Here is a 7,415-nt window from a genome sequence, read left to right as displayed (position 1 = left end):
ACTTATTCCTTCTCATCCTACCACATCATTTTGAAACACGCACAGTATGTTCCTAGAATCCTCTTCTCTATCCGGGAGGGTGTTTTTTTTAACATGTTGTGTTCTCATATTATTTTTCCTACAATGTATTATTTGCTCTGCCAGAACACATGTACTCAAGATGCTCGGTCTTGCCATAACTGAATACACTAGTTTAATGGTCACAATGAAGACAATCCATGGATATTACTTCCGAGTTGGGTTCATGAACCAAGAAGATCGCTGCTTTTTTTATGGTCGAACTTGGATAAACTTTCTCAAGTGTTACGGACTGAAAGTTGGCGCACGAATGTTGATGGAAATAGCAGAACCTGGTCTCATCTTCACTGCGATCTTCCACCCCGACGTCGTTCCAATTGTTCATCCATGTTAGTTTTGTATCTGGTTCTTGCTTGTTGCCTCGATTACTTCTTAATCCACCTATTCTGTCTAACTAATCACAATTTAACTTTAGAAGTAGCAATGAATCTCTCACAAAGATGCTACTTCTAACTAATATCTTATAATTGTTGGCACGTCTAGGTTTTTTCAGAGTTAAGCAGTCTGCTCGTTTGTTACTCTGTAATAACTCGGCTGTTACTAATGGCACTGAAGTTGACTGGATCAACATCCACAAGTTCCTACACTTTATTGATCGTCTTGAGGTCCTTGTGGGGCGTTTCAATGGTGGAAGGCCACGTGGGATATGTGTGCCACTGCTGCACTCGTTGAAAAGGTCCAACTGTGTCGAGAAACTTATGGTACGAGCTGTTTTCTATTATATATGTTGTTCATAAACTATTTCTTATACACAGTTTTACAGTTGTGATCTTCTTGAAACATGAACTGCCAAGTTCTATTGTTCCTATACAGATGCCTGACCATGGTCGGGTCAGACTTGCGCTTGGTCACAACATGATGTTTATGTCGACCTACTCAATTCCCCTTGGAGGTGAAAAGATACTTATTCGTGGGTGGTCTCAAATAATGAAGGCCCGTCCATCTTGGAGAATAGGACAGAAGATTATGTTCATGCTTTTCCATGGCTCTAAAGCGAATATCCTGTTTATTGACCACGTTGCGAGATGAAGCCGCTTTCAGAAGGTTGTGGATGCATGGGGTGGCGCCTGGGCCTTGTCCTGGGGCTTGGAGGCCTCACCCTTGGTTAACTGTAGGCAAAGTAGCATTTTTCGAGGCGTGCTTTGTACGGTTGAACCTGTATAAGTACTCATACTGCTTTCAGCTTTGGTTGTTAAGTGCCCCTGCTGGTTTCAGTTAAGGTTGTTAAGTACTCCTGCTGCTTTTACAGTCTGTCGTGTTTCTTCAGTCCTATCTTCCTCCAGCCGCCAAAACCAAACCAGCACCGGCGGGGCCGCCTGCTTCCGCCTCCCACGGCTGGCTGCGCCTCAGCGCACGCATCGCCGCCCCACCGTCTCCTAAATCGTTAACACTGACGTCCTCCGCGCGCTTTGGTGCGCTCGCCGCGGTGCCGCCCTCTCGCGTTGTCAACATGGTCAACAAACAATAGGAATCAGCAGAAGCACGTGGAGAGGATGACAGTAGGGGCCCACCATGTCAGCGTATGGAAAATAAAATGCTTCCTCCTAGTGTTTTCCTGACATCTGGGACCCACGACATTGTGAGTGTATATAGTCAATAGACAAGAGAACAACACAAGATCGACTGACACCTGGGACATAGCTACTCGAGCAGTATTTTTTTGTTTGGTATTGTTGAGACGGAGCAGGGTTTGAACTGGGCTGTGGCCCGTCTAGCCCAGGCTTATATTTTATGTTCACCATGTGACCAACCCAGCTATTTTTTCTTTGTGAAAATGAGCCCAGTTTATTTTTTTTTTGAAGAATACCCAATCCAGGCCTACTTATTTTTCTATGCCCTGATGGGCTGCAACTCTTTCAAGACGCCTGCAAATCTTGAAAGTAATATGAAATGGGTTGTAAATATAAAAACAGATGACAAATTGGCAATTACTTTATAATTTCTGTTTTTTCACATTTTCAGATTCCTATTTCACTGGAAATTAACCTAATTTAAATATATCTTCAAAGTACTTTAAATCTGGCTCGACATTTCGGTATTAAAAATAGTTTGGAACCCACAGAAATATGCGAAATTGGCCCTGGCCAACCAAGAAAACGACTGCAATAAATTGCATAGGAAGTTGCCATGAGCTATATATAAATTATTAAAAAAAGAGGAATGGTCTGACTTGTGGGCCTGTTTAGTTGACGCGTATGCAAGATTTTTTTAGTTATTATATACTACGTCAACAAACAATTCTAGTAGACGTAACCATTGGATGTCAATCCAACGGCCGTCGTGTTTCTTCAATCTCTCATCTTCTTGCTCCAGCCGCCAAAGCAGCGCCGGCGGGACCGCCTCCCGCCTCCCGTGGCCGGCTGTGCTGCCGCGCAGGCCTCAGCGCCCCCTACTACTCCCACCGCTGGCCAGGGCATCCCTCTACTCACCCACACCCCCTGTTATTCTACAGCGACGGCAGCCTCACACCGTAGCCGAGCCGGTGAACCCTCGTACTCCTCTCCGCGTGGGCTTCCACTGCCGCGTCCTCTGCGTCGTCCCCTTCCTAGGCCTCGCCATCCTCCTTATTACGCACAAAAAACTGAATACCCCCTGCTAGCTGGGACCAATCTTGGTGGGAGGCTGACTTGTGGGCCTACTAAGTTGACTGGGACAGAGGCCTTTGTCAACTTTGGTCAATATATGAACGATTCTAGCTCTAGTGATCGTAGGATGTCCATCCAACGGCCTAGTGCTTCTTCAACCTCTGGTCTTCTAGCTCCAGCCGCCCAAAGCAGCCGGTCGTGTCGCCTGCTCCTGCCGCCCGTGGCCGGCGGTGATGCCGCGGAGGCCTCACTGCGCCCTACTACTCCCACCACTCGCCAGGCCATCCCTCTACGCACCCACACCCCTGTTATTATACGGCGACGGCAACCTCACACCGCAGCCAAATGAGTGAACCCACATACTCCTCTATGCGTGGGCATCCACTGTCGCGTCTTCCCCGGCTCCGCATCGTCCCCTTCCTAGGCCTCGCCGTCGTCCACCGCCCTGGTGCTCTCGGCGCGGCGTGGTCAACGTGGTCAAGGAATGGCTTCCATCAGACGTGGACTGTACGTGGAGAGGCTGAAAGTGCAACTATCCCTAGGTGGTTTTGGTAATTCATAACGGCATATAGCTCATTGAGCTAATGCTATTCCAAGACTATTATTTCAGGAAAGCTCAATGAATGGCATGGCGTGGATGATGAAAGTGGATCCCTCAAAATACTAAGGACAAAGGATTGGCTCAAGCTCAAAAGCTCAAGACTCTTCATTTTATATTTTAGTGATCCAAGATCACATTGAGTCTATAGGAAAAGCCAATACTATCAAGGAGGGATGAGGTGTTTCTTAATGAGCCTCTTGCTTCATGTGCTTTGTGATATGCTCCAAAACACTCAGCTACTTTCCCACATCCAAATGACCTAAACCCAAAGCCAAAACCGGTCACACGGATTCTTCCTATCCGGCGCCACCAATTCCAAATGTCATAGCCACTGCCACAAACCCTAAGCAAATCGGTCTTACCGATAGAGATCTCGGTCTCACCGAGATGGGATTGTAATCTCTCTGTTTCCCTTTGTAACGTTTCGGTCTAACCGAAGTGAGTGATCGGTCCCACCGAGATTGCAACGTAAACTCAATGTTTCCCTTTTGTAACATTTTGGTCTCACCGAAAAGAGCAAATCGGTCCCACCGAGTTTACCTGACCAACTCTCTGGAAAGCTTATTACCAAATCGGTCTCACCGAGTTTGTGTAATCGGTCTTACCGAGATTACGTTATGCCCTAACCCTAACCGAATCGGTCTCACCGAGATGCATGTCAGTCCCACCGAAAATCACTAACGGTCACTAGGTTTACTAAATCGGTCTGACCGAGTCTGTTGAATCGGTCCCACCGTGTTTCGTAAATTGTGTGTAACGGTTAGATTTTGTGTGGAGGCTATATATACCCCTCCACCTCCTCTTCATTCATGGAGAGAGCCATCAGAACAAACCTACACTTCCAACTTACCATTTCTGAGAGAGAACCACCTAATCATGTGTTGAGGCCAAGATATTCCATTCCTACCATATGAATCTTGATCTCTAGCCTTTCCCAAGTTGCTTTCCACTCAAATCTTCTTTCCACCAGATCCAAAACCTATGAGAGAGAGTTGAGTGTTGGGGAGACTATCATTTGAAGCACAAGGGCAAGGAATTCATCATCAACGCACCATTTGTTACTTCATGGAGAGTGGTGTCTCCTAGATTGGCTAGGTGTCACTTGGGAGCCTCCAACAAGATTGTGGAGTTGAACCAAGGAGTTTGTAAGGGCAAGGAGATCGCCTACTTTGTGAAGATCTACCGCTAGTGAGGCAAGTCCTTCGTGGGCGACGGCCATGGTGGGATAGACAAGGTTGCTCCTTCGTGGACCCTTCGTGGGTGGAGCCCTCCGTGGACTCGCGCAACCGTTACTCTTCGTGGGTTGAAGTCTCCATCAACGTGGATGTACGATAGCACCACCTATCGGAACCACGCCAAAAATATCCATGTCTCCAATTGCGTTTGAATCCTCCAAACCCTTCCCTTTACTTTCTTTCAAGATGCATGCTTTAATTTCCACTGCCTATATACTCTTTGCATGCTTGCTTGAATAGTGTGATGATGGCTTGACTTGTCCTAAAGTAGCTAAAATCTGCCAAACTCTAAAATTGGGAAAAGGTTAAGTTTTTAATTGGTCAAGTAGTCTAATCACCCCCCCTCTAGACATACTTCAAGGTTCTACAAGTGGTATCAGAGCTTTTATCTCCATTTTCTTTGATTTCCATAGCTTTTGGTGGTCATAGCCTTGGTTTCACAACCTAGGAGAGTATGGCGTCTAGCGAGGGAAATTATCACCGTAGAGGTCCTTACTTTGATGGTACTAATTTTTCTAGTTGGAAGCATAAGATGAAAATGCATATAACATAACCCCGCTGTTTGGCCAATTATTTGTATTGGCTTGCAAGGTGAATTCTTTGATGGGAGAGAACCGAACCATGAAGCTAATGCGGAAGAATTGAAGATGCTGCAATACAATTCTCAAGCTTGTGATATCATCTTCAACAGATTGTGCCCCGAAGAATTCACCAAAATCAGCCGTCTTGAGAATGCAAAGGAAATTTGGGATACTTTGATTGATATGCATGAAGGTACCTAATCCATCAAGGAATCCAAGTTGGATGTGCTCCAAAGTCAGCTTGAAAAGTTCAAAATGAAGGATGGTGAAGGTGTCGCTGAAATGTACTCTAGGCTTGCTCTTATCACAAATGAGATTGCCGGCTTAGGAAGTGAAGAGATGACCGACAAATTCATCATCAAGAAGATCCTAAGAGCATTGGATGGAAAGTATGATACCGTGTGCACATTGATTCAAATGATGCCAAACTACAAAGATCTCAAGCCAACGGAAGTCATTGGAAGAATTGTTGCTCATGAGATGTCACTCAAGGATAAGGAGGAACTTCACAACAAGTCAAGTGGTGCTTACAAATCCTCAAGTGAAGCCCCCACATAATCAAGTGAGAAACAAACCTTCAATGAAGAATTGAGCTTAATGGTGAAGAACTTCAACAAATTCTACAAGAGTAGAAGCAAAGAAAGAAGCTCAAAGTCAAGGTCTTACAATGACAAAAGATCTTCTAGTCGAGAGCGCAATTGCTACAATTGTGGGAGACCTGGACACTATTCCAATGAGTTTACGGCACCCTACAAAAGAAGAGAAGATTCTCCAAGAAGAAGAAGCAAAAGATAAGAATCACCACCAATAGAGAGGAGGAGTAGAGATGATCGTTATGAACGAAGACCCTCACGGAGAAGCAAGGATTCAGAAAGTAAGGACAAGTCATCAAGGAGCTACAAAAAACGAAGACATCAAGCTCATGTTGGTGAATGGGTATCCGGCTCCGACTCCCACAATCACTCCGAGAGAAGCTATCACTCCGACACCGAATATACTCAAGATGAAGGTGTTGCCGGTCTAGCACTTGTGTCAACCAACTCCTACGACATATTTGATTCACCAAATGAAGGAATTGGAAGATGCTTCATGGCCAAAGGTCCAAAGGTGACACATCCTGAGTATGTTGATTTCAATAGTGATGAAGATGACTTGCTTGTGGATGATGATTTACTTGTTGACAACTTTAGTGATGAATACTATGATAAAACGTCAATTAATCATGCTAATCAAGATAAAATGAATGACAATGATATGGAGAAGATTGAGCTTCTAACTAAAGAACTAAACACTCTTAAGTTGGCTCATGAAACTATCTTCGAAGATCATCGAGAACTTTTAAGGGCTCATGAGAAGTTACGCTTTGAAAAGCTCAATCTTGATCAAGATCATGAGTTCTTAAAGGAAATCAATGATGATCTCGGCAAGAAAAGCTCTTCTTACATTGCCAAGCATTTACTCTTATCTACTTACATGCCTCAAGTCAAGTCTAGTAACAAGTACAAGAAAGATACTTCCTCTAGTAGTAACAATAATCATGTCAAATCCAACATTGTTTCTTCTAGTAGTTCTCTTGATTCCACTAATGATTCTCTTAGCCAAGTTACACTTGAGTAAGAAAATAGCTTATTGAAGGGAATTATAGAGAAAGGTGTTTACAAGAGCCTTGCTGGGAGTAAGCAATTCGAGGAAATTGTACGCAAGCAAGGAAGGCACCGGAAGAATCAAGGTGTTGGTTTTGAACGAAAGTTCAATGCCAATGGAGTTGAGTGGGAAGAAGATCAATACCCCAAGATGAAGTTTGTTCCTCAACAAGAGAAGTATGATCCTACTTCCTTCAAGGGAACACAAGCTCAAGATGATCTTCCACCACAAGACCACAAGAACAAAGGCAAGGACAAGCGTCAAGAAGAGATTGATGCATTTGAAGAAGCACCTAAAGCCTCGTTCAAGTGGGTTCCCAAGACTACGTCAAGTTCTAGTTCATAAGGTACAACTACAACTCCAAGGATTCCCATCAAGATGATGTGGATCCCGAAGAAGAAGAACTAGAGAGTTCTTGAGGGTGACTACGCCAACATTCTTCACTCATATCATTATGGCAAGAACACGTGCAATCAACTTCCACATCTTGCACTAGTTCAAGGAGTCACAAACCCTCATGTTGGTAAGGCAAGGGACAAGGTAACCTAATGTTTTCATGGACATCATCTTGTGTGTGCATCACTCTATGTCTATGGATATTGTTGTTTGTTCCTTGTGGGACTAACCCATGTAGGTAAGTTGAAAGTGCAACTCACTCAAAAGGATTGCTCCAAATAATCTACATCAACAT

The sequence above is a fragment of the Triticum dicoccoides genome, chromosome 7B (assembly GCF_002162155.2).
Source record: "Triticum dicoccoides isolate Atlit2015 ecotype Zavitan chromosome 7B, WEW_v2.0, whole genome shotgun sequence".
Taxonomy (NCBI): domain Eukaryota; kingdom Viridiplantae; phylum Streptophyta; class Magnoliopsida; order Poales; family Poaceae; genus Triticum; species Triticum dicoccoides.
The sequence above is the reverse complement of the archived record's forward strand: the minus strand, read 5'-3'. Positions refer to the sequence as shown.